The sequence below is a fragment of the Gopherus flavomarginatus genome, chromosome 1 (genome assembly GCF_025201925.1).
Source record: "Gopherus flavomarginatus isolate rGopFla2 chromosome 1, rGopFla2.mat.asm, whole genome shotgun sequence".
Classification (NCBI taxonomy): domain Eukaryota; kingdom Metazoa; phylum Chordata; order Testudines; family Testudinidae; genus Gopherus; species Gopherus flavomarginatus.
Genome location: NC_066617.1, coordinates 6,594,301 through 6,622,228, shown reverse-complemented (window position 1 = coordinate 6,622,228; position 27,928 = coordinate 6,594,301). Strand labels below are relative to the sequence as shown.

The window sequence follows — 27,928 nt, the reverse complement described above, 5'->3', positions numbered from 1 at the left end:
AGGCTGCAGGGTTTCAGCTGTACCCATCCACAGTTGACTACTAAATTATTTTTTGTGGCTTTCCAATGGCTGTAAGTACAGATCAGCCTCTTATTACAAAGCAGGTTTCTGAAACAGGTCTCAGTGTATTTGCAATGTAATATAAGTGCTCTTACTCCTTCTTTAGCAAGTGACACAGGGCTTGGTCACTACAGGCTGCTTCATCTTCAACATCTTTGTGAAGCTACTAGAGAAAACCGTGAGAAAATATGAAGTATGCCATCAGTACGCCAAAAGATGCTCAGCTCTACCTCAGCCTCTCATAAGGCTCTGGCAGAACCATAAATGGGGCTTTCTAACATCTCATGAATGAAAGCCATGTAGCAGATCAGACTGATATAATGCTTCCCCATTCTTTGAAGAACTCAAAAAAGACTGAAGCTGCCCTCACCGGAGGGGACTTGCCTGCCTTTCAGAGCAGACCTCAGGATCAGTATTCTCGCTATACCCTCCTCTACCCTCAGACAGCAATAGTAGCAAGAAACACCTTTCATCTTGGACAGGCCATAGGAGAGTGTTTGTCAGAAGCAGCTGAATGGTCAGTTATCTGTGTTACATGAAAGCTACCCTACCACACCATGCTCTACCTACGGCTAGTCGTGAAGGTCACTTGGAAGTTTCAGGTGCTGCAAAAGGCAGCTGCCCATCTTTTAGGTATATTATACTGATGGGAGGATATTACAACTGAACTCTAGATTCCGCACTGGCTGTCAGTTCACTTCCGGGGGAAATCTGATCGGCTGGGTTGGGATCTATGAAGATGTACATGGTCTAGATCAGTGGTCTCCAAAGTGAGGTGCGTGCACCCCAGGGGGTGCGCAAGAGGATCCTTCGGAGTGCATGGCAGGAGGAGCGTCGCTTCGGCAGTTTGGGTGGCTTGTTTGTTTGTTTGCACTTTGGCACTTCGGGTGGGAGTCTGAGCAGTTTTGTTTGGTTTTTTTGCTTGTGGTGGCAAAAATGGTAGAGCTCAAAAATTTTTTACTGATCAACAAAGTTTGGAGACCACTGGCGTAGACCAGTCGTTCTCAGCCAGGGGTATGCGTAGCCCTGGGGATGCACTGAGGAATTCCAGGGGGTACATGAACTCATCTAGATATTTGCCTAGTTTTGCAACAGGATACATAAAAAGCACTAGTGAAGTCAGTACAAACTAAAATTTCATACAATGACTTGTTTAAACTCTATATACCATATATATATACACACTGAAATAAGTATGATATTTATATTCCAGTTGATTTATTTTATAGTAATTATATGGTGAAAATGATAAAGTCAGCATTTTTCGGTAATAGTAGGTTGTGACACTTTTGTATCTTTATGTCTGATTTTGTAAGCAAGCAGTTTTTAAGTGAGGTGAAACTTGGGGTATACAAGACAAATCAGAGTCCTGAAAGGGTACAGTAGTCCAGAAAGGTTAAGTGCCACTGGTCTAGATCTCTTATCTCAGAGAAGGCTTCCCTCTCTATGCTTCATTGTTACTGTACGTTTACACATGCTCTTGTTATGTGCTCGAAGAGTGACACTGGTGAGAGCAGAGCAAAGGGCGGTTTCACAGGACAGCACTCACCTCAGTAACTCAATTCTGTCAGACACACCTGAGTCCAAATTTGGCCACGTTTAGAGGAAGAATGGAAGATCAACATTGGTCATGCTTCCCATCAAGTGCAAGTTTTGGAATCTTCTAAAAGTCGGGCTCCTTGATGCCTTTATGGAGTCTGCCAATCATTATGGGTTGGCTATTACGGAGGATCAAAAGGTATATACAGTTTCATACTCTGGGGAAGATGTATTTGGCATCATTCTAACTTATGGAAAGTATACCTAGAATCCAGGGCGATGAGTCTCTTAATAAGGAAATAGTGCAATTAGTCAAGCTGGAGTTCTTTTTAAGTCTTCAGTATTGCTGAAAGTTAATTAAAGACAAATCTAAAACCTAAAACACAATGTGACTTTTCCATAAGGGTTTGTCTACACAGAGAAATTTACCAGCATAATTATAGCAATATAAACGTCCCATATGGATAGTCTTATTCCAGAATTTATTCCAGTATAACTACAGCAGTATAATTATGCCTGTAAATTTCCCCATGTATCCAAACCCTAAACAAATAGGTCCAAGAAGGGATAAAATTCCAAAGAATGCAATCTTTCGCCTTAAAATTTTCCATCAAAGTTCTGTGTAGCAGCACAAGTGCAGGGAGCATAAACATTTCATACTAAACAACAGGATCACAATCTTGAGAGGAAACCAATATGATTCTACACAAAATCATTAGATAAACTCAGCTGTAGATTACTATCATCTATTGCTGGAATTTCAACTGAATTTTTAAAAGCCAGCAATAAAAAACTTGATCTTATGTTTATTTCATAACACATATGCAATTTGTGACCAATTATTTTGTAGTTTAGCCTCATAGTTTTAACAAAAAAGTTGTGGCGGAAAGCTCACGTGTGAAACTTGAATATATGACAACTTCTACGCTAACAGAATCTCCTCCCGCTGCAGTATGCATGGAGATGACCTCCTTGTGGTACTCCACATAGTCATGCCAAACTCCTCCTATGAGAATTCTGGTCTCTCTCCTCCATGGGTCAGCAGTGACTAGGAGTGGTGCAACAGGAAGTATGCTGAGCCATTTGGAAAATATACACATTCATGGTTCCCTGTAGTAACAGAATAAATGGTCCTGACTGGCTCCAAAGGAAATCCCATCCAGTCATCAGTCTTGACCAGAAGGACGATGGTGTAAGAGCAAGAAAAATTGAGGGAGGAAGATTGCAGATGTGAAGAACCTCCTTTTTCCAAACTTCAAACAATAATCTATAGAGGTGTAATCCAAAACTTGACATTAAACTACAGTGTAAAATCCTCAACCACAGGCTGGAATTCCCATTCAATATTCATGCGTTTCTTTCACAAACCTGCAAGTTTCATGTTATACATTTATGGGCCAGTCTGCCATCTATATGCCTAGACCAGTGGTTCCCAAATTGGGGTTCACATAACGTTACAGGGGGTTCTTGAGAAAAAATTCCCTAATGGTGGCCAGAGCTGTCCCCAGGGACCCTGGGCAGCACAGGCCCAACAGCCCGGAGCCCCTGGACTTCCAAGAGCTAAGCAGATCACTGAGGAGATTTAAACTTCAAGACTCCTTATAAGAAATGGAAAGGGGAGGTGGATATTTTTTGCTGTTATTAAAATTAAATAGGCAGCTAGTGTTGTTTTTAAAATAATTATGAAGAACAAGTTTAAGCTTTGTTGCAACGTGTGTTGTTCGCCTGGACTGCTCAAGACCTGAATGCTTGTGTATGAGGAACTCTTTGGAGTTGGCTTCTTAAATACCTTCATGCTGTTTCACATCCGATACTCCTTGATGAAACATAGGATCCAAGTGATCAAAGTGATACAAGCTATGAAAGTGGGATCTTGGAAGAGTGTTGCCATTTTCATAATGTAATAAAAATACTGTAATGATAAATAATTAATAATAAATAGGGTGTAATAAGCATGTCCTAAAAACAAATTTTATATTTCCAAGATCACTGCTTTTATAATTTATACTCAAGTAAAGGAGAAAATCCCTGGAAATATTCATTTTTAGGAGTAGGTTCATGAGACTTGACATTTTAGTGAAAGGGGTTCACAGGTTGTTAAAGTTTGGGAACCACTGGCCTAGACCATTGGTTCTCAAACTGGGGGGGCGCGAGGCTGCCTGGTCTTTGAGCCCCTGGCCCCTCCCCTCTTGTCCCCCTTCCCTCGCAGCCACGCCGCTGTGCAGGCAGTGCAGCTTGCGCCCACCTACCTTCCAGGCTTTCCAATAAGCCAGTCCTGCTGCTCTGAGCTGCCTGGTAAGGGGGCGGGGAATGAGGGGAGTTGGATAAGGGGTAGGAGGTCCTGGGAGGCAGTCAGGGGACAGGGAGCGGTTGGATGAGGCAGAGGTTCTGAGGGCGGGGGCAGTCAGGAGACAGGAAGTAGGGGGGTTGGATAGGGGGCGGTGTCCCAGGAGGGATAAGGAGCGGGGGGATTGGATGATGGTAAAGGAGAGGTGGGGGGCATAAGGGTTTCTCGAAAATTTAAAAGGGAGTGTAATGCTGAAAAGTTTGGGAACCACTGGCCTAGACCATTAGACACACTGGTGAGAGAACATTAGCTTTAAAAACTTTTATAACACACAGTCTGATGCATTAAGGTAAAACAAGCACTCTACTCAGAGGTGATGTTTTTTCTAGGAGAATACAGAATTCTTTACTTTTTACATTTTTGAAAAAGAATCATGCATCTATTCCAATTTTGCTCTGAACTATGTATCCTTCAGTCAGTCATTCTAACAATTTGAATCAAGTTAAGAGTCATTTCTAGTTTATATAGTTTTAATTAAAACACAAAGTGGTCTTTAAAGAATTGCTAACCCAATAAACACCACAGCTGAGAGATCTGTTATGTACTGATTGCTGAGAGCACTCTTGGCACAGTACAAAGGCACAGTCCTTTCCCCAACAGGATTAGTCTAAAAGACAGAGTGCAGCCATAGCCAGGTGAATTAAGGTGCAAATATTCCTGTTTTTAATCCTCTTTTATATAGAGAAGATTAGCAATTATGCTGGACTACCACCAAAAGGCATAATGAAAGTGTGTTTTAAGAAGGGATTTGAAGGAGAGGATGGCAACTCAGAACACTCTGGCCTAAACTAGCATTTAAAGGTGTGCAGTTAGCATGAATTATCAAAAAGTCTAGTGCAAGGATAGGCAACCTATGGCATGTGTGCCAAACACAGCATGCGGGCTGATTTTCAGTGGCACTCAAACTGCCGGGGTCCTGGCCACTGGTCCAGAGGGCTCTGCATTTTAATTTTAAAGGAAGCTTCTTAAACATTTTAAAAATCTTATTTATTTTACATACAATAGTTTTGTTATATATTATAGACTTATAGAAAGAGAGCTTCTAAAACGTTAAAATGTATTATTGGCACGCGAAAAAGACGGTTACTCACCTTTGTAACTGTTGTTCTTCGAGATGTGTTGCTCATATCCATTCCAGTTAGGTGTGTGCGCCGCGCGTGCACATTCGTCGGAAAACTTTTACCCTAGCAACTCAGTGGGCCGGCAGGTCGCCCCCTAGAGTGGCGCCATCATGGCGCTTGATATATACCCCTGCCGGCCCACCCGCTCCTCAGTTCCTTCTTGCCGGCTACTCCGACAGTGGGGAAGGAGGGCGGGTGTGGAATGGATATGAGCAACACATCTCGAAGAACAACAGTTACAAAGGTGAGTAACCGTCTTTTCTTCTTCGAGTGATTGCTCATATCCATTCCAGTTAGGTGAATCCCAAGCCTTACGTAGGCGGTGGGGTCGGAGTGAAATGTGGCAGAATGAAAACTGCTGAGCCAGAGGCTACAGCATCTCTTGACTGTTGAACCAGGGCATAGTGCGAAGCAAAGGTATGGACCGAGGACCAATGGAGCTGGGCGACAGATCTCGTGGGTAAGAACACGAGCCAGCAAGGCGGCAGATAAAGCCTGAGCCCTGGTAGAATGCACGGTGATGTGGCTTGGGGAAATATGAGCCAAATCATAACAAGTGCGGAAGTCCGCCATCACCCAAGATGAGATCCTCTGAGAGGAAAACAAGCAAGCCCTCCCTTTGGCCCGCTACCGTGACAGAGCTGGGGCACCTTACGAAATGGTTCTGGCAGCGCAATATAAATGCGAGCACTCCACAGATGTCCAAGGAGTGCAATGGTTGTGCCCATTGCGTTGAGCTGTGGGTAACATGAAAGGCCGAAACCACCTTAGGGAGGAAAGCCGGGTGCGGTCATAACTGCACCTTGTCTTTGTGAAACCTAGTGTACGGCGGAACCACCGTAAGAGCTCTGAGCTCGGAGACCCGTCTGGTCGATGTAACAGCTACGAGGAAAGTTGTCGTCCAAGACAGGTATAGCAGAGGGCCAGTCGTGAACGGCTCGACTGGGGGAGACATAAGTCTGGTTAAAACTAGGTTGAGGTCCCAGGTTGGGGCTGGGCGGCGCACCCGAGGGTGCAAGCTCTCCAAGCCCTTGAGGGATCTCGAACCCATAGAGCGTGAGAATACGGAACGTCCACCTTAGCCTGGCTGGAAGGTAGAGATGGCTGCTGAGTGTATCCTCAGCGATGATACCGCCAGGTCCTGCCGCTGAAGGCCAGAGGCAGGCCAAATAGAGGGGATCGAGACCTCAGCAGGAGCAAGATCGAGCGTATTGCAGCTGTAGAAGAAACGCTTCCACCTGGCCCGGTACGTTGACCAGGTGGAAGGCTTCCTGTCACCCCGGCTCAGTTACGCAGCAGCCACACCGTGAGGCGAAGAGGCTGCAGGTCCGAGTGACGAAGCCTGTCGTTGCCCTGAGTGATGAGGTCTGGGTGGGGTGGCAGGGTAATTGGGTCTGTTATTGACAGGCCGAGCAACGTGGTATATCAGTGCTGCCTGGACCACTCTGGAGTGATCATGATGATGCGCGCTCTGCCCCTGCGGAGTTTGAGCAGGACCTAATGAACCAGTGGGAACAGTGGGAAGGCATAATGGAGTTGGCCTTTCCACGGCATCAGGAATGCGTCCAAGATCGATCCCGAGGAGAGACCTTGGAAGGAGCAGAACATCTGGCATTTTCTGCTCTCGCGGTGAGCGAACAGGTCTATGTGAGGAAACATCTCCGCTTCTGGAAAGCGGAACGCCTCACATGGGGCAGAGTGATCACTCGTAAGACAGGAAAGACCTGCTGAGTCAAAGCGCCAAGACGTTCCGAACGCCTGGGAGAAAGGACGTCACCAGCTCCATCGAGTGGGCCATGCAAAAGTCCCGGAAATGGATGGCCTCCTGACAAAAGGGGGGAGGACCATGTCCCTCTCTGGATATTTATGAAGCACATGGCCGCTGTGTTGGCTGTAAACACCGAGATACAACGGCCTCGCAGCTGCCGCTGGAACCCCTGGCACGCCAGGCGGACTACTCTCATTTTTGGGGCATTGATGTGGAATGCCAGCTCCCGAGAAGACCAAAGGCCTTAAGCTCGGAGGTGACCATGAGCACTTGAGCAGAGAGATGACACGTCCGTCGTCAGGGGCAGTGAGGGCTGGGGCGGATGAAACCGCATCCCTGCCCACACCAGGGAGGGAGTTAGCCACCACTCTAGGGAGCCTAAGGTGCTCGAGGGAACGGTGACTACCATGACCATTGGCTCCCTGTCCGGGTGGTACGCCAAGGTGAGCCGGACTTGGAGAGGACGGAGGCGGAGCTTGGCGTGTTTGGTTACAAACTTGCGGGCAACCATGGACCCAGGAGACTGAGACAAGTACGAGCTGAGGTCGTTGGGAAAGCCTGCAGACCTCAGATGATTGTTGCCATCGCCTAAAACCGCAGTTGTGATAAGCAGGCTCCGTCTAGGTAGGAGACCAGGATAGCCCCTAGGAAGTCCAACCTCTGCGTGGGAACCAGAGTGGATTGCTCTATAGTAATCATCAGGCCTTGACCTGTGAATAAGACCGTGACGATGCCCACGCGCTGAGTGGTTTGTGTCTCAGAGTCTCCTCGGATAAGCGAATCATCCAGATACGGAAAAACGCATATCCGACATCAGTGAAGGTAGGCGGCGACTATGGCCGTAAACCAGAAGTACTGACAGTTGGCTAGAAAGCGGAGGTATCTCCTGTGCGGAGGGAAGATGGCGTTGCGAAAGTACGCGTCCTTCATATCCAGGGCGGCATAGTAGCCCCCAGGAGGCAAGGATGGAATAATGGTTCCCAGGGATACCGTGCGGAACTTCAACCTTATCCTAAACCGGCTGAGTCCGTGCAGGACTAGGAAGGTCTGAGACCTGCGTTCGAGTGGGGGACTAGGGCATAACGGGAGTAAAACCCCTTGCCCCTTTCGTCCATCGGCATCTGCACCTCTTGTACGAGGAATTGCTTGTGAGAGGGGTCCCTGAAGGGGGACAGGGCTGGAACAAATTAGAGGTGGTACCTATGCTCCACCGTGCGCAGGATCCAGCGATCTGAAATTAACTGGGGCCACGCCAGGAGAAAGCGGGATTGGGATCACGGCCTGTGACTGGTACACCGCCCCCAGGCGCAACTTGGAAGGTTCGTCTTTGGTCCCAGTGGTAATTGCGAGGGATCTTGACCTTGGCTCTTTAGGGGTCCTGACGTTCGTCTGCGACCACCTTGGCCTCGCCGTTTGCCAAAGTCCTGTCTCTGGCTAGGCACAGAGTATGGCAGCTGGGGACAGAAAGGCCTGCATTTGGTCGCTGGCACATGCATGCTGAGAGAGCGCATTAGGACCCTATTGTCCATCAGGCCTGGCAGCCTGGGGCTGTCTTTGCCGCGAAAGGCCTTTACCAACAAAGGGTAAATCCTGAATGGCATACTGCAGCTCCGGCCGGAGGTTTGAAACCTGAAGCCATGAGATGCACCTCATGGCGACACCAAAGGCCAGAGTCCTGGCTGCAGAGTCTGCTGCGTCCAACGAGGCCTGGAGGGACGCTCTGGGTACCCTTTTTTTTTTTTTTTTTTTTCCCCCGTCCTCCAAGACGGCAGCGAACTCTTGGCGGGAGTCTTGAGGGAGAAACTCCATAAACTAAACTCACTCAGGTGCTATAATTATCGCAGCTAAGCAAGGCTTGTTGCTTTGCTACCCAGAGCTGCAGGGCCTCTGCAGAGTACACCTGGCGGCCAAACAGGTTCATTTGCCAAGCCTCTTTCGGTTTCGGGGCTGGCGCCCGCTGGCCATCATATCAGAATCGTGGTCCTGAGCATAAGATCTGCGCATGTGGGATGACACGGATGCGTGTCCGGATGGCCATGGAGGTACTAAAAGAAGGCACAGGCAGAGTCTCTGACTCTGTCGGACCTTGCCCAACTCGGCACCGGGAACCGGCACCGGGAGGCGTACCGGTACCTGGAACGAGATCCAGACCCGCAACCAGAATGGTGCCTGGAGGTCGACCGAGATCTCGAGGCTCGGGGAGAGGCTACAGGAGTCAAGGTACCTGTCGCGGTGCCGGGAATCGGAACAGTGCCGATAGCGGGTCGGCGAACGGGATACCGACCGGTGCAGCGAGTGCAACCAGTACCGATGAGGAAAACAGCACCGGGACTGCAAGTGGTGTCGGGCGTGCCAACAGGATCTGGAGTGTCTGCGGGACCGTGATCATGAACGGTGCCGCTCTGCTGTGCTGACAGAGGACGGTCACATGAAGAGACTGTATTACCCGCACCGGCGGTGCCGGGGTCAGGCAGCATCGACTCTGTCATGGCAATGAGATCCCTCGCCGTTGGTAATGTCTCCGGCGTGGAGGGAACAGCAGGCTCAACCACAGTGCATACTGGGGAGCTGTCAGGCACCGGATTCGACGGCCCTCGTGGGACCGGGATCGACGGTACCGAGGTCGTCAGAGCTTCGGTAGGTGTCGGTGCCGGGCGATCCGAGTTAGATGAGCTGTCTGGCTGCAGTGCCGTCGGCACGGAAGCAGCAGGAGCAATAAGCTCGACCACGGCGCGCGCCGGGGAGCCGTCAGGCACCAGATTCTACGGCCCTTGTGGGACTGGAATCGACGGTGCCGACGTTGTCGGTGCCTCAGAGGTGTCGGTGCCGGGCGATCCGACTTAGACGAGCTCTCTGGCTGCAGTGCCGTTGGCACGGAAGCAGCAGGAGCAGTAGCTCAACCATGGCGCGTGCCGGGGAGCCGTCAGGCACCGGATTCTACGGCCCTTGTGGGACCGGGATCGACGGTACCGACGTCGTCGGTGCCGCAGCAGGTGTCGGTGCCGGGCGATCCGACTTAGACGAGCTCTCTGGCTGCGGTGCCGTTGGCACGGAAGCAGCAGGAGCAGTAGCTCAACCACGGCGCGTGCCGGGGAGCCGTCAGGCACCGGATTCTACGGCCCTTGTGGGACCGGGATCGACGGTGCCGACGTCGTCGGTGCCTCAGCAGGTGTTGGTGCCGGGCGATCCGACTTAGACGAGCTCTCTGGCTGCGGTGCAGTTGGCACGGAAGCAGCAGGAGCAGTAAGCTCTACCACGGCGCATGCCGGGGAGCTGTCAGGCACCGGATTCAATGGCCCTGGGGGACTGGAATCGACGGTGCCGATGTCATCGGTGCCTCTGCAGGTGTCGGTGCCGGGCAATCCGACTTAGACGAGCTCTCTGGCTGCGATGCAGGTGGCACGGAAGCAGCAGGAGCAGGGGGCTCAACCACGGCGCGTGCCGGGGAGCCGTCAGGCACCAGCAGGAATTGTAGGCTCTCTCGACCTCGGAGGAAGGGAGCGGTGCCGAGTCGACTTCGGTGCCGGCGACGGCCGGTGCCGAAAGGCCTTGGCAGTACCGGCGGGGTCCGGTGCCGAGGAGGCGCTTCTGCCAGCCGCTTGATCATCGCTCGGCGCCAAAGGTGGAGGGGTAAGTGAAAGTCCCGCTCCTTTTTGTTCTCGGCTTAAAAGCCTTGCAAATGGGGCACTTAGCTGTCAAGTGTGATTCCCTGAGGCACTTCAAACAGGAGTCGTGTGGATCTCCCTTCGGCATCGGCTTCTGGCAGGCCGAGCCCATTTTAAAACCCGGTGAGCCGTGCATGGGCTCCGGCACCGGGTTCATGGAAGGGGCTACTTCCTGAACCCCACTAACAATTACTAAACTAACTATGTTAGCAAAGAAAAAACGTATAACTATACAAATATATATATAAAAGGATTATAACTGCATAACTATATACGAGAACTACGAGTAGCTAGGGAAGTGGAGGTCAGCTAAGCCGCGCTCCACTGTTCCAACGACCGACACGGGCGGTAAGAAGGAACTGAGGAGCGGGTGGGCCGGCAGGGGTATATATCAAGCGCCATGATGGCGCCACTCTAGGGGGCGACCTGCCGGCCCACTGAGTTGCTAGGGTAAAAGTTTTCCGACGAATGTGCACGCGCGGCGCACACACCTAACTGGAATGGATATGAGCAATCACTCGAAGAAGAACCTTAAATTAGAGTGAATAAATGAAGACTTGGCACCCCACTTCTGAAAGGCTGCCAACCCCTGGTCTAGTGTACATCAAGCACACTGCCTTTAACATGTGCTAAACTGGTTGAATTAAAGTCTAAGCTCCTCTCTATGCATTAACAAAACCATTTTGGCGCAAGTTAAAGGCAATGTGCTCTATATGCACTAGCTGAATGCAGCCCTATATTCACACCCTACACACTACAGTAATAATCATTGTACAAAACATGCCTTGTTAGGTATCATTTAAAAACTAATAACTCGGTGGTCAATAGTACCAGGATGAAACGTATGCAGCAATATTGTGTGTGAAGTTATGAAATCCCCCCCGGAATTATGTCAAAGGACCATGTTCCAACTCATGTAGCCCTGATTAGGTAGAACTGATCAAGCAGGCCTGTCTTAAACAAAGGGACATGTTTACACCTAAATCTGCATATAAGCTGTACACACAGTCCGCAGACAGTGAGAAGGGGAGGAAAAAGGAAGTCTGCCTTTCAACATACACAGGTAGCAAACAACAGCTTAACTCCTTTTCCCCCCACCAGACTCCATGTCTCCTCGCTCTCAGCTGGAAAGAACTTTAGGGGTCACTCTCAGGAAAATGCATTTCAAAGGGTGACTGAACTATAAAAGTGAGGGGCAAAACCACCCAGAGTTCTCTCTCCTTGTCTATTGCTCTCTCTTTTCACCTAAGACGACAAAAGAAACAGCTGTTGGATCTTGGGAGCAGATCCTGACCTGAAACTTGGTCAGCAGTGCCACTGAAAACCTGTGGTAAGAATTTCACCTTGAACCAAGTCTAGTTTGTTAAATTTAGTACTAGGATGTGTTTTATCTTTATTTGTCTTGTAGCCTTTTCTGACTCTCATTCCTTAATATTTGTACTCACTTAAAACCTCTTTTCTGGAGTTAAATAAACTTGTTTTACTCTTTAAACTAATCCAGTGTTGTGAACGGTGTGGGTAACTTTAGGATCTAAGCTGTTGTCTCTTGATCCCCATAGAGGGACAATGAATCTAATGTATCAACTGAACAGGAAAGGGCTGGACAGTGCTACACACACGTTTTTGGAGAAAGATCTGAGACTGGGAGTGCTTTGGGATCACCCTGCAAGTGTTAATCAAGGCTGCTATGGTCAGAATTGCTGGGTCAGGACTGTGGCTACACATAGACCCCCTAGATGCTGTTTGTGAGGAGCCCATGTTGGGACCCACAGCAGCAAGCATTGTGAGGCACGCCAGGTTGCAGGGCAGGCAATGACAACCCCTCACTGGTCTGGATTGCACCCCAGAATGTCATAAACATATGCTAATTTTATATCTTCAAATCCTAGGCCTAGTCCATGCATAGATTTTGTACCATATAACTATTTCAATTAGTGATGTGATTTTAAAAAAAGATACCACTACAATCCCTAGTCTGGACACGTTACACTGCTAAGAAGTTGCTTTATACTGGTATAGTTTATTCCCCTCACTGTACAGAAATAAGCATCTTTACACCAGTATAACTGTATCCAAATTAGGGGGAATTGTATCACTTTAACTATACCAATTACACCAGAGGTAAAGTGGTACAACTTGTGTGCAGAAAAGCCCCAATACTAGACAAGGGCAACTAGTGAGTAATTGTTCCAGGCATAAGCGTGGAAGATGAATACCAAGACAACAGGACAAAGTAGGAGCACCTGGAAGAATGATGTAGCTATAGCAGTACATCTAGTACGAAAAGATTTGCACTGGGGTGGGGAAAAGCACTGGGGCGGGGAGAAGAAACCACTGCTATATTTTTCGGGAGTGAGGGATGGAAAATAAGACAATGCTCTCAAAAATGCTTTCCTTAAAAATAGGTAAATCCACAGACTGACTGTGGAGGACAGAAAAGAATGCACATAGGCTTCTAAAGCAGTGAACACACAGTCAGCCAGGATCCCACTCAACTGACACCATCTGCAAAATAAGCAATTAATTTAAATCAGCTTCATAAATAGGGGGATTTCAGTGTTAAATCTACCAGATGTGTCTCTACAACAAGTGAAAAAGGAAAAATGATTTAGAGGAGGAATTGTATCCCATAAGTGTCTCAAAATAATTTCAGACAGCTATTTACCATCACCAGGGACAGGACAAAAATTTCCTTTTTTACAATCTCTCCCCAAAACATGAGAACCCCCTTTTTCCTACAGTTATTGCATATGCAGACTGGGGCATCTGAGATTACAAATAACTGTAATGCTCAGTCCAGCAACAGCAATAACTAACCGGAGCTTCTTCCCCACTGTCTCTGAATTCGGGGAGGGTGAGGACGTCAGGCATCCCTCAGACGATTTTCTGTATCTTGGGAGCAATAACTCTACTTGCTCCACTCCAAAGAATGCTAAACACCCTCAAAGATCTTGAGAAGGGAGGTTACAAGCTACTTCTCACCTCTCCAGACAGGGAACCAGATATAATGGGCAACTTGATGCCTGTCAAGTTCACAGCTTTGCACTCTGGAATTTGCTGGTAACACTTCTGTCTGCAAGTCTTCAAAAGAGGCAGAAACTTTCATTGCAACCCAAGGTGACTAGGGCCAGAAGTAGAAGAATTTCAAGCTATAAGAGTACTGGATGTAGAAAGTACCGATACAGTGATTTTTTTCATGCATCTGACCAAGTGGGTATTCACCCACTAAAGCTTATGCTCCAAAACGTCTGTTAGTCTATAAGGTGCCACTGGACTCTGTCGCTTTTTAAAGATCCAGACTAACACGGCTACCCCTCTGATAAGTGATTTTTTGTAAACTGCATTACGTTTCTACTGTGATAGCATATTATTTAATGTTGGACTATGAAACATTAAACCTACGCATAGATGATACCAGATTTTAAGCGACTGAAGTGATTTGTTAAAAAGATGACGCATGGTTAAAAATAATGTACAGCTGACCAACCATATGGCTGCTAATATTTTTCTCGTGATGCATGGTTATATTTCAGCTCTCTGCTTGTGCGGGGACCCAGTTCAAATGTGAGTTTAAGGAGTGGTATTCCGCAAGAGTTGAAACTTACTTTACTCCTGGAGAACATTTGGCATTAACCCAATCAGACCATGGTGATGTACAGTTCGAACTCACCTTAAGTCATTACCCAATTGAGGCTTTAGTTGGTTTAAGTATACTGAAATACATATAAGGCTCTCACTAAACAATAGTGTGTCTGTGAAGTATGACCATATATTTGGTGTGCTGGAATTACTGGGACACAAACTGCAGTGGCAAATAAAACTCGTATTATATACCTAACCTTTCACACGTTATCCCTGTTCCCCAAAAAAACCACTCAAAATAAACGTTTCCTATTATAAGGACATAGTCTTACAAATATCACAAGAGGGGACTGTAAAATCCTCATGGAAGAGACTCGTCTTCCAGCTTATCTACATGGAAACACTCAGGAAAGTTAATCCAAATTACTTTTTAAAGTTGATTAGTTAAACCTTCTGAATAAACTACACTGAATTAAGGCCACTTCAATTCTGAATGAGTGTGTCCACACAGGGGTTAATGTGATTAAACTAATCCACTTTAATAACTTCAGTTTATTCAGATTAATATTCATGTCTGCTCTCATATAGACAAACTCTTATTAATTCTGGAGCTATATTTCCTTTAAGAGGAGGGGTTGGTGCACAGAAAACCTCCTGTATGCCCAAGAAGGCAGCAGGAGCAGTAGAGGAGCTGGCAAAAACAAAGAGAAGACAAAAATTAATTTATGGGGAGCAGAACTGATTTATGCTCCATTCCCATATAAAGATGTTGCAATGTGCATAATTAAATGTGCGTAATTTGGGGATGTGGCTTTGCAAATGTTTTGACCCAGGTTAGTAGGCACTGGGGAAGTTTTGCAAGCCCTACAAATCATAATAGAGTTTGATTACTTTAATGAGATGATTATGCAAGACAGTGGGAGGGAATAAGTTTCCCTTTTGGATTCAACTGTATTTTATTCATTCACTTAAGCTGCAAGGTAGAACGTAAATTAGTACATATATATTTCTAAATTAGTTAATGGAACTGACATCTGTTGAGTTATGCAACCACAATCAAAAAACTGTACAATTGAAGTTAAACATCCAAGTCTCTACCATCAATTCTTAACTTGGCAGTAAATCAGTTTCTCGCTCTTCATACACTAGTCACATGCAGCAAGTGAAGTTAAAAAATGATCACTAGAAGCAAAAGGTAATCATCTTGATGAGGAAGCAGGGCCTTAGAGCCCAGCAGAGCAGAATGCACCTCAATGGAGTCTCTGGTCCTTACCAAGGATACACCTGTTTTTACATTTCAGTACACAGAAACATACTCCACTGCCCACTGAAGGCAGATTTACTCCTAAGAAAGGGACTAAGTATTAAAATTGGAAAGAAAATAGACTCATAGACTCATAGACTCATAGGTCAGAAGGGACCAATCTGATCATCTAGTCTGACCTCCTGCACAAGGCAGGCCACAGAACCCCACCCATCCAATTTTATACAACCCCTATCCCAGGACCGAGTTATTGAAATCCTCAAAAATGGTTTGAAGACCTCAAGCTGCAGAGACACCACCAGCAAGCGACCCGTGCCCCACGCTGCAGGGGAAGGCGAAAAACCTCCAGGGCACCTGCCAATCCGCCCTGGAGGAAAATTCCTTCCCGACCCCAAATATGGCGATCAGCTAAACCCTGAGCATGTGGGCAAGAGTCACCAGCCAGCACCCAAGAAGGAGTTCTCCGCAGCAACTCAGTACCCATCGCATGCAACATCTCCCCGCAGACCATTGAGCAGACCTGTCTGATGGTAATTCAAGATCAATTGCCCAAATTGACGATCCTATCATAACATCCCCTCCATATACTTATCAAGCTTTGTCTTAAAGCCAGGAAAGTCTTTTGCCCCTACTACTTCCCTCGGAAGGCTATTCCAGAACTTCACTCCCCTAATGGTCAGAAACCTTCGTCTAATTTCAAGTCTAAACTTCCTAATATCCAGTTTATACCCATTCGTCCTCGTGGCTACATTAGTACTAAACTTAAATAATTCCTCTCCCTCCCTAACGTTAACCCCCTTGATATATTTATATAGGGCGAGCATATCCCCCCTCAGCCTTCTTTTGGCCAGGCTAAACAAGCCAAGCTCTTTGAGTCTCCTTTCATAAGGCAGTTTTTCCATTCCTCGGATCATCCTCGTAGCCCGTCTCTGAACCTGTTCCAGTTTGAATTCATCCTTCTTGAACATGGGACACCAGAACTGCACACAGTATTCCAGATGGGGTCTCACCAATGCCGTATACAACGGTACTAACACCTCCTTATCCTTGCAGGAAATACCCCGCCTGATGCATCCCAAAATCGCATTTGCTTTTTTAACAGCCGTATCACATTGGCGACTCATAGTCATCCTGCTATCAACCAGTACCCCAAGGTCCTTCTCTTCCTCCGTCGCTTCCAACTGATGCGCCCCCAACGTATATCCGAAATTCTTATTATTAATTCCTAAATGCATGACCTTGCACTTTTCACTATTGTATTTCATCCTATTTCTATTACTCCAGTTTACAAGGTGGTTCAGATCTTCTTGAATAGTATCCCTGTCCTTCTCCGTGTTAGCAATACCCCCCAGCTTCGTGTCATCCGCGAACTTTATTAGCACATTCCCGCTCTTTGTGCCAAGGTCAGTAATAAAAAGGTTAAATAAATAGGAAAAGTTGGACTTTTCAATCGTACACAGCAGATGTCCTCCTGGAACACACCTCCATGTTTTCAGACCTTACTTGTACAGGGGAAATTTTATTTTAGGATTGTCAAGCGATTAAAAAAAATTAATCGCAATTAATCGCACTGTTAAACAATAATGGAATACCATTTATTTAATTATTTTTGGATGTTGTCTACATTTTCAAATATTGATTTCAATTACAACACAGAATACAAAGTGTACAGTGCTCATTTTGTATTTATTTTTTATTACAAATATTTGCACTGTAAAAAACAAAAGAAATAGTATATTTCAATTCATCTCATACAAGTACTGTAGTGCAATCTCTTTATCATGAAAGTTGAACTTACAAATGTAGAATTGTGTATAAAAAATAACTGCGTTCAAAAATAAAACAATGTAAAACTTTAGAACCTTCAAGTCCATCAGTCCTACTTCAGCCAATCGCTCAGACAAACAAGTTTGGTTACAATTTGCAAGAGATAATGCTGCCCATGTCTTGTTTACAATGTCACTTGGAAGTCAGCACAGGCGTTCGCATGGCACTGTCGTAACCAGCGTTGAAATATATTTACGTACCAGATGTGCTAAAGATTCATGTCCCTTCATGCTTCAACCACCATTCCAGAACACGTGTCCATGCTAACGACAGGTTCTGCTCAACAATGATCCAAAGCAGAGCAGACCAACGCATGTTCATTTTCATCATCATGAGTCAGATGTCACCAACAGAAGGTTGATTTTCGTTTTTTGGTGGTTTGGGTTCTGTAGTTTCCACATCGGAGTGTTGCTCTTTTAAGACCTCTGAAAGCATTCTCCATACCTCGTCACTCTCAGATTTTGGAGGGCGCTTCAGAGTCTTAAACCTTGGGTCGAATGTTGTATCTATCCTTAGAAATCTCACAATGGTACCTTCTTTGCGTTTTGTCAAATCTGCTGTGAAAGTGTTCTTAAAATGAACATGTGCTGGGTCATCATCTGAGACTGCTATAACATGAAATATATGGCACAATGTGGGTAAAATGGAACAGGAGACATACAGTTCTCCCCCTAGGAGTTCAGTAACAAATTTAATTAACACATTGTTTTTTAACAAGCAGAAGTACGTCCTCTGGAATGGTAGCCAAAGCATAAAGGATCATATGAATATTTAACATACTTGGCACATACATACCTTTTAACTCTGGCTACAAAAGTGCCATGTGAATGCCCTGTTCTCACTTTCAGGTGACATTGTAAATAAGAAGCAGTCAGTAATATCTCCCGTAAACGTAACCAAACTTGTTTGTCTTAGCAACTGGCTGAACAAGAAGTAGGACTGAGTAGACTTGTAGTCTCTAAAGTTTTACATTGTTTTATTTTTGAGTGGTTATGTAACCAAAAAAAAAAAAAATCTACATTTGTAAGTTACACTTTCACGATAAAGAGATTGCACTACAGTATTGTATGAGGTGAACTGAAAAATACTATTTATCATTTTTACAGTGCAATTATTTGTAATAAAAATAATAAAATAAAGTGAGAATGTATACTTTGTACTCTGTGTTGTAATAGAAATCAATATCTGAGAATGTACAAAGACATCCAAAAAGGTTTAATAAATTTCAATTGGTATTCTATTGTTTAACCGTGCAATTAACCGAAAATATTTTTTTTAACTGCAGTTAATTTTTTGAGTTAATCACATGAGTTAACTGCGATTAATTGACTCATTCCTATTTTATTTGTATTACAGGAATGACCAGAGACCAAATCTGAATTGGAACCCCACTCTTTCCACTCCCATTGACCTGGATGCTGTAGCAAAAATATAATCCTTGTTCCAAGCTCATATAAAGTCTGCAAAGCAAGAGATATTTCTTAAAGTTTGACAAAAGGCTGCTCCATGGCAGGAAAACTGGTCAGGTTTACAGAAAACTAGATCCTTTATAAAAAAAACCATGGGCTATTATGTAGTTATTTATATTTCACTTTTAAGTGTTCTTGGCCCAGTACATGTACAGATTGCTCTTGGGAGCATTCTGCACCAAAAAAATAACATTTTTAAAAATTCTGTGCCAAAAAATTTGTTTTGCACAATTCTGAAAATTTTGTCAAAATAATATTACATAATCATGCCAGTTTCAATTAATTTGGTAATTTATTTCAAAATATGTCAACAAGTATGTCTGTAACAATACAGACACACAAAAATTCCAGCAGGAGAGTTAAAGAAACCCCTATGATCAGGGCTTTGGAGCTATGCTATGGCTCCGCTCCAGCTCCAGGCAAAAACCTGCAGCTCCACTGCTCCAGAGCTGCTCCGCGCTCCAGCTCCAGGCTCTCCAAAGCCCTGCCTATGATAATCCAGTTCCTGGTTCTCTGCCTCCTTACCCCGACCCCAGAGTCCAGCCAGGGGCCAGACACCCACAGAACCACCCCCCCAGCCAATACACCCAAACCCCCTTTCTTCCCCAGAGTCCAGCTGTGGGCCCCCCCAGCCCAGATACCCACTCACATGTAGGGTGACCAGATGTCCCAATTTTATAGGGACAATCCTGATTTTTGGGTCTTTTTCTTATATAGGCTCCTATTACCCCCCCCCCCCCCCGTCCCAATTTTTCACATTTGCTGTCTGGTCACCATACCTGCATGCCCTCCCCCTCAAAGCCTAGGGATCCAGAGGGAGCAACAGCCTGATGCTCAGTCCCAAATTTGGACAGTTTTTGCAAGCAACCCTCTCCTTGCCTCAGGGCTAGCTGGGAACTGCAGCTGCCAGGAACCCCACAGCTCTTTCCCACTCTCCCTGGCAGTGTCTTCTATGTGCAGGCCAGGCTCTGCCTGGTCCCTCAGCCCCTACTGGCAGCTAGCAACACTGCAGCCCATTTCTGCAGGAGCGGAGGGAGGAATTCTGCATTGCACAGTAGTGCAGAACTCCCACAGGAGTCATAGATAAAGAAAGACTAGTCCAGGAGGTGACTAGCTGAAGATCCCATCTCAAAATAAACAAGGAGTCTGGTGGCACCTTAAAGATTTATTTGGGCATCTCAAAATAGTGTAGATTTAACTTTCAGACGCAGGAGAGAGAATTTACTTATTTCACTGGTGGATTATTGTTCCAAAGTGCAGAAAAAGCATGGACAGGGCAGTAATTTGGAGAGTTGAGCAGAATGAAGAAGAAACAGTTGTAAGCAAGACATTAAAAAAGTCCTACAAAACCTCTCAAAAATCAAGAACTGGAAACCTTAGTCGCATTCTCATGGCTGATCTGAGACACCAGAAGGAGATCAGACTCAAAAGGAAACATTAAGCAGGAAAACATTATTTTCTTTTCAAACCTATGCTCAAGAACACAGGAGGAAAACCATACATGTCCATAACCAAAAAAAAAAAAATTACTGCAAGTTTAAGATCCTATTCCTAAAATATTCAAGGAAAGTTACAATCAAAATACCCATCTTCTGTGACTGAGACACTGAAGTCTTAATGGAAGAGATGGAAAAAGTCATTTGGAAACTGAAACAGATGAGGACTTAAATACGTAACATTCATGAGGACTAATTCAATTTCACAACAGTTCTTAAATCTGAATGTCTATCAAAATCTTTAGTTATTTTCTGTCTCTTAACTGAATGCTACTACAGTACTTAAAACTTGTAAACTGTCATTTACTGAATGCTATAAGATATTGCTATGATACGCATGGGTTTGTTTTAATGCATGCAAGATGAAGAGGAACTCGCTGTTAAGAATATTAGCGTACATATGATTACACACCACAAAGAAAATGGCAGACACAAGATAAAATAAGCATTTGAACTCTATAGTGAGTTTTGGAACTTTAAATGCACTTAAACTGATATCATAGAAGTAATAAGTGGTTATGTCCAAGGGCATGAGTAATGTTTAATTTTAAAATATAAGCACATGTTCCTCATTTGTTAACTTTAAAAAACAGAAATCGTCCAAAAGAAATATTAGAGGGTGAAATGTATCCCAGTGAAGTGCAGACTTGAGTTCTTAATACAGAGGGCTTTAAGCAGTTCATAGGGCTTTGAGCAGGCCCTCCACATTGGAATGAATTTCACCCAAAAATTGCAGAGAAGAATATAATACAGCAACACAGCTCTGGAAGCAACATGAGCTCATGTTATGGAGAGTAAATTAACCTGGTATGGCTAAAAGCCTCTCACTGCTTACATTGCTATGCAATTTACTGTAACCACTTCTAATTTTAAGCAAATATGTGTAACTGCTATTTACTGAACAGCTAATGAAGTTCACCACAGGAAAGCCGAGTAAGCTGCAACAAATACTTGACGCAAATAACTACAGACAAAATAACTATGGGAGTTACAGCAACACAGCTATAGCACCACAGCCATGATGCTGCAACCTCATTGTGTAGACACACACTACAGCAATGGAAGGGCAAAAGCTGCGTCCACACTGGGAGCACTTTATTGGTATACAAGGACAGCTATGGTGGCAAAGCACTCCTTGTGTAGATCGGGCATGAGGCCACTTTACATCTGAATGCGTGGGTTAATAATGTGCTTGTACTTTCACTTTCACACATTTAACAAGGGGAATAGCTCAGTGGTTTGAGCATTGGCCTGCTAAACCCAAGGTTGTGAGTTCAAACCTTGAGGGGCCCATTTGGGGATTGGTCCTGCTTTGAACAGGGGGTTCAACTAGATGACCTCCTGAGGTCCCTTCCAACCCTGACATCCTATGATCTTAACTTTCCTGAGTGACACTGTGTGGACACTTCCTTCAAGAGATGTGCCTTTGGATGTTCACTTGAAGACTGGTTTTGATTTTGCAGAGTAGCAATATTTTAAACACTCATGCAACACTCCAAGCAAAGTCTGGTATACGGAGTACATGCATGCATAAGTTATATACAGTCAAATGTTTACAAAACATCTGTAGCAAATGAACAATGTTTAACTGGAACCCTGCCTCGTTCTCTGTGTATCTTGTAAGAGTGCAACAGGCCATACAATACTTCATAAAATGCAAACATTATTCCAGTATATGAAGCTATACAGCCTGATGCACATGTTAACATACAATAAGTGATGCAGGGCTCTCCTTGTCTTGACTTATTCATGATGGATGTATAGAGAGGACGGAGTCCATAGGAGCTCTTGCCTTATGCACTGCACATATTGTATATATGGAAAAAACAGTGGTTTACAGCACTAAAAGACACTACATGTAGCTAAACTTGTGGGAAAAAGTATGGTTATATGGGAAATAGCATGTGATCATATAATTGGAGACTACTCCACAATGCACACCCACAGTGTTGAGGTCTGAGGGCAAATATAATTTGGTGTTTCCTGACTTGGGAGCATCACTGTAGACCTTTTTCTTTCTTTTATTTTTGGTTGGTTGGTTAGTTTTAATTCCCAACCCTGTGCTGGGTTAAATGTAAAATACTAGTGTATTCAGGTGATGAATTACATCTAGACTTCAAAGGAATTATTTCCCAGAATCAGGCCTTTAAAAATGAATGTAAAGGTTTTTAAAAATGAGCCACTATAATGCTGGGGCAGTATGTTGACGAATTAGTGCACAAGCTGAAGTTACATCTGATGTGAAGGTGAACACAATCAGCCATGAGGTCAGATAACAAATGTTTTGTATAAGGAAACCACTAAAAACACACATGACTGCAGTCACCAGAATACCTAAAATATTCTCACTGAACTGAAAACCTGGCAGGAGAAGTGATAAGACAATTCTGGTTGGAACAGCAATAAGACGGCTGTATTAAAATAAAAAAAAAAGAACCATAAGCACTCCCCCAGTAAATTAGAGTCAGTAGTCAAGAACTGATATGGAGGCCATAATGGGTGAAACAAGGAGCAACGGAGATTACAAGATTAGTATGTCCAAAGGTGCATCTTCCTACATACTGAAAGTGAAATTACCAGTAGTTGTAAGACAAAAATCAGGGACCCTGCATGAATAAAGCCTTTTGAGTCTAATACTCTTGTCTTGTAACTAAAGACTTAAATCCCCCTTTGAATATGTTATACAAGAAAATTCTGGTTGAATGATTTAGACTTTATTTTGTCCCACAAACCATACAGAGTGGCTTCAAAACAAGATCTTGGCTACAAAATACTCATATGCACCCTCTTTACAAAAGGAAAACCTGAGTTACTGGAACCGCCTTCCTAACTTCCAAAAGTGGGAAAGGACTAGACCTACCCGCAAAGCAACCAGTTCCGAGGAGCAAACAGATTACTGCACTAGCCAATATCAGACACAAGGGGCGGGGGGGCATGACAGGACACTGAATGCAAAGGCAAACACACCCTCCTGATGTGTAAGGGCAGCTGCATTACCCACTATCAGCCCCTCTTCCTGAGTGCATTGGGGCTCCTGCCTCCTGTCACATGGGTGCAATATCCATTCGTGCAGTTCATACAACACATGCTTTTGCTTTTGGCTGCTCCTGAACCCACTCATCCTTTCTCCATTCCTTGGAAAGGGAGGAGTTAGAGCCCAGACCTGTCCCCATGGTTCACTCCAAAGAACCGCAGAACTTGCTCAAGATAGGGGGGAAAAGAAAGATGCTTCAGGGGTCACCTCACATTAAAAGCAGTGGTTACAGGCCAGGGGCATAAGTACTCCACTCGCCCCCTAATGCCAGCAACCAAGCTCGCTTCTGGGATGAAGGAGTAAATCCCTCCAGACTCACTCTTTCCCCTTTCCCCTGGACTGGGAGTGGTGATAGGGAAAGCACCCTTCTCCCTTGGGGGCAAAGAGGAGAGACATCTTCCAGCCCTCTACCCTGGATTGGCAGGGGTGTCAGTCACATCCCACTGGAAAGCAGAACAACTCCCTTTCTTTTCCCCATTCCTGAACTGGGGAGCCAGGCAGGGATCCTGCTCCCCAGAGAGGTTGGTGAGCAGCCCCTTTCCCCATCCCTGGATAGGAGAAAAGGGGTCAGGCAATGAATCTACTCCCCAGAAGGGTGGCAGATCAGCCCCTTTCCCCACCCCTGGATAGGTGAGTGAGGGGTGGGGGTGGGGGGAGTCAGGCAAGGATCCTGCTTCCCAGAAGGGTGGCAGATCGGCCCCTTTCCCCATCCCTGGATACAAGAGGGGGGTCACAGGCAGGGATCCTGCTCCTCAAAGGGGTGGCAGATCAGCCTCTTTACCCATCCCTGGATAGGCAAGTGGGTCAGACAAGGAACCTACTCCCCAGAGGAGTTGGCAAGAGGCCCCTTTCCCCACCACTGGTTAGATGGGGGTCACAGGCAGGGATCCTGCTCCCCAGAGGGGCAGACGACTGGGCCCTCTCCCCACCCCTGGATAGAAAGGGTCACAGGCAGGGATACTGCTCCCCAAAGGGGTGGCAGATTAACCTCTTTCCCCACCCCTGGATGAGATGGAGGGGATCAGACAAGGATCTTGCTCCCCAGAGGGGAGGCAGATCGGGCCCTCTCCCTACCGCTGGATAGAAGGGTGTCACAGGCTGGGATCCTGCCCCCCAGAGGGGAGGCAGATCGGGCCCTCTCCATACCATTGGATAGAGGGGGTCACAGACAGGGATCCTGTCACCCAGGGGGATGGCAGATCGGGCCCGCTCCCCACCCCTGGATAGAAGGGGGTCACAGACAGGGATCCTGTCCCCCGGAGGGGAGGCAGATTGGGCCCTCTCCCCACCCCTGCATACAAGGGGGTCACAGGCAGGATCCTGCCCCCAGAGAGATGGCAGATTGGGCCCTCCTCCCACCCCTGCATAGAAGGGGGTCACAAGCAGGATCCTTCCCCCCAGAGAGATGGCAGATCGGGCCCTCTCCCCACCCCTGGATAGAAGGGGGTCACAGACAGGGATCCTGTCCCCCGGAGGGGAGGCAGATCGGGCCCTCCTCCCACCCCTGCATAGAAGGGGTCACAGGCTGGATCCTGCCCCCCAGAGAGAGGGCAGATCGGGCCCTCCTCCCACCCCTGAATAGAAGGGGTCACAGGCTGGATCCTGCCCCCCAGAGAGAGGGCAGATCGGGCCCTCCTCCCACCCCTGAATAGAAGGGGTCACAAGCAGGATCCTGCCCCCCAGAGGGGCGGCATCTCGGGCGCTCTCCCCACCCCGGATAGAAGGGGTCACAGGCAGGGAACCCGCTCCCCGCGGTGTGGGCGAGCAGCCCTCTGCACCGGAGATCGGGCAGACCCCCCCGTTCCCTGGCCTCCCGGCCGCAGCGCCCAGGTCACCCCGGGGGGGGGGGGGAGATCCCGCCTGTGCCTTTCCCGCAGCCCCCCCCCCCACAGCCGAGCGCGGGGAGACCACCCCAGGGACAGGGGGGTCCAACCCCCCCGCCGCCTCCCCAGCCCGGGCCTAGCGCGGCCTGCGCATCCCCGAGGCGGGAGTTGGGCCGGGCCGCGGGAGGCCGAGGCGGCAGCGCGGGCTCCGGAGCGGGGTGCCTGGGCAGCCGGCGGGGGCCCCGCGTTGCTGCGGCTGCGCCGGGGCTGGAGGAGCTGGGAGATTGCGCGGTAGGACACTCACCTCAGAGCGGCTGCGCTGCAGCGGGCCTGCGCCGTGGAGCCGCTGCCAGGCGGCGGCCGGGGAGGGAGCCGAGCGGGGACACGGCGCGGCTCGCCCTGAGCCGCCGCAATGGCGAGCGAGCGAGAGGCGGGCACCAGCAGCAGCAGCAGGAGGAGGCCGAGGAGGACGCGTGACGTCACGGGCCGGCGCCGCCGCCATGATGAGGAGGGCACGGCCCAGCGCTGCATTGGGAGGGATGTGGGGGGCGCCGCCCTGCGCCATGTTTGGGAGGTCGGGGGCCTACACTGAAAGGGGAGAATTAAAGGGGGCGCCGGGGCGCCATGTTTGGGAGGTCGGGCCCTGTCGTGGTCAGTAAAGGGGGGCATGGGCGCCATCTTAGGCAGGTCAAACCCCCACGTTGATGCGGGAAGCTGCGGCCCGTGGGCTTCATCCAAAGCCCACGGACGTCAACAGAAAGAGACCTGTGGATTTCAAAGGGCTTGGACTCAGGTTTCATAGCGGGAAGGGCAGAGCAGAGCCCTGCTGTGAGGAGCGTGGACCATTGGGTGCTGTGATAGACGGGCACAGGCCATTGGGTGCTGTGATAGATGGGTACGGGCCATTGGGTGCTGTGGTAGACGGGTACGGGCCATTGGGTGCTGTGATAGAGAAGTATGGGCCATTGGGTGCTGTGATAGACGGGCACGGGCCGTTGGGGGCTGTGATAGAAAAGTATGGACCATTGGGTGCTGTGGTAGACGGGTACGGGCCATTGGGTGCTGTGGTAGACGGGTACGGGCCATTGGGTGCTGTGATAAAGAAGTAGGGACCATTGGGTGCTGTGGTAGACGGGTACAGGCCATTGGTTGCTGTGATAGACGGGCACGGGCCATTGGGTGCTGTGATAGAGAAGTATGGGCCATTGGGTGCTGTGATAGACGGGTACGGGCCATTGGGTGCTGTGATAGACGGATATAGGCCATTGGGTGCTGTGATAGATGGGTATGGGCCATTGGGTGCTGTGATAGACGGGTACGGGCCATTGGGTGCTGTGATAGACGGATATAGGCCATTGGGTGCTGTGATAGATGGGTACGGGCCATTGGGTGCTGTGATAGACGGGTACGGGCCATTGGGTGCTGTGGTAGACGGGTACGGGCCATTGGGTGCTGTGATAGAGAAGTATGGGCCATTGGGTGCTGTGATAGACAGGTACGGGCCATTGGGGGCTGTGATAGAGAAGTATGGACCATTGGGTGCTGTGGTAGACGGGTACGGGCCATTGGGGGCTGTGATAGAAAAGTATGGGCCATTGGGTGCTGTGATAGATAGGTATGGGCCATTGGTTGCTGTGATAGACGGGCACGGGCCATTGGGTGCTGTGGTAGAGAAGTATGGACCATTGGGTGCTGTGGTAGACGGGTATGGGCCATTGGGTGCTGTGGTAGACGGGTATGGGCCATTGGTTGCTGTGATAGACGGGTACGGGCCATTGGGTGCTGTGATAGATGGGCACGGGCCATTGGGTGCTGTGATAGAGAAGTATGGGCCATTGGGTGCTGTGATAGAGAAGTATGGGCCATTGGGTGCTGTGATAGACGGGTACGGGCCATTGGGTGCTGTGATAGACGGATATAGGGCATTGGGTGCTGTGATAGATGGGTATGGGCCATTGGGTGCTGTGATAGACGGGCACGGGCCATTGGGTGCTGTGATAGACGGGCACGGGCCATTGGGTGCTGTGATAGACGGGTATGGGCCATTGGGTGCTGTGATAGACGGGCACGGGCCATTGGGTGCTGTGATAGACGGATATAGGCCATTGGGTGCTGTGATAGATGGGTACGGGCCATTGGGTGCTGTGGTAGACGGGTACGGGCCATTGGGTGCTGTGATAAAGAAGTATGGACCATTGGGTGCTGTGATAGACGGGTACGGGCCATTGGGTGCTGTGATAGACGGGTACGGGCCATTGGGTGCTGTGATAGACGGGCACGGGCCATTGGGTGCTGTGATAGAGAAGTATGGGCCATTGGGTGCTGTGATAGACAGGTACGGGCCATTGGGTGCTGTGATAGACGGATATAGGCCATTGGGTGCTGTGATAGATGGGTACGGGCCATTGGGTGCTGTGGTAGACGGGTACGGGCCATTGGGTGCTGTGATAGAGAAGTATGGGCCATTGGGTGCTGTGATAGACAGGTACGGGCCATTGGGGGCTGTGATAGAGAAGTATGGACCATTGGGTGCTGTGGTAGACGGGTATGGGCCATTGGTTGCTGTGATAGACGGATATAGGCCATTGGGTGCTGTGATAGATGGGTACGGGCCATTGGGTGCTGTGATAGACGGGCACGGGCCATTGGGTGCTGTGATAGAGAAGTATGGGCCATTGGGTGCTGTGATAGACGGGTACGGGCCATTGGGTGCTGTGATAGACGGATATAGGCCATTGGGTGCTGTGATAGATGGGTATGGGCCATTGGGTGCTGTGATAGACGGGCACAGGCCATTGGGTGCTGTGATAGACGGATATAGGCCATTGGGTGCTGTGATAGATGGGTACGGGCCATTGGGTGCTGTGGTAGACGGGTACGGGCCATTGGGTGCTGTGATAGAGAAGTATGGGCCATTGGGTGCTGTGATAGAC

The 27,928-nt window shown here is 47.8% G+C and overlaps 2 protein-coding genes across 26 annotated transcripts in view; one reads left to right on the top strand and one right to left on the bottom strand.

The window, feature by feature from the left end:
- Positions 1 to 25,410, bottom strand: part of NRF1 (nuclear respiratory factor 1) — a 126,703-nt gene extending 101,293 nt beyond the window's left edge. The window contains exon 1 of one of the 5 annotated variants that reach the window (XM_050936886.1): positions 25,300 to 25,410. The gene's annotated coding sequence lies outside the window, so the exon portion shown is untranslated. Of the gene's footprint in view, positions 1 to 3,388; positions 3,411 to 25,299 lie in introns of those variants that run through there. The other 4 variants (XM_050936887.1, XM_050936888.1, XM_050936889.1 and 1 more) reach the window with 4 other exon arrangements.
- A 486-nt stretch (positions 25,411 to 25,896) lies between these two features.
- The window catches only part of LOC127043168 (troponin T, cardiac muscle-like), a 255,113-nt gene continuing 253,081 nt past the window's right edge, over positions 25,897 to 27,928 (top strand). Inside the window, exons 1-3 of one of the 21 annotated variants that reach the window (XR_007772163.1) lie at positions 26,321 to 26,400; positions 26,491 to 26,520; positions 26,611 to 26,681. The gene's annotated coding sequence lies outside the window, so the exon portion shown is untranslated. The other 20 variants (XR_007772164.1, XR_007772156.1, XR_007772149.1 and 17 more) reach the window with 20 other exon arrangements.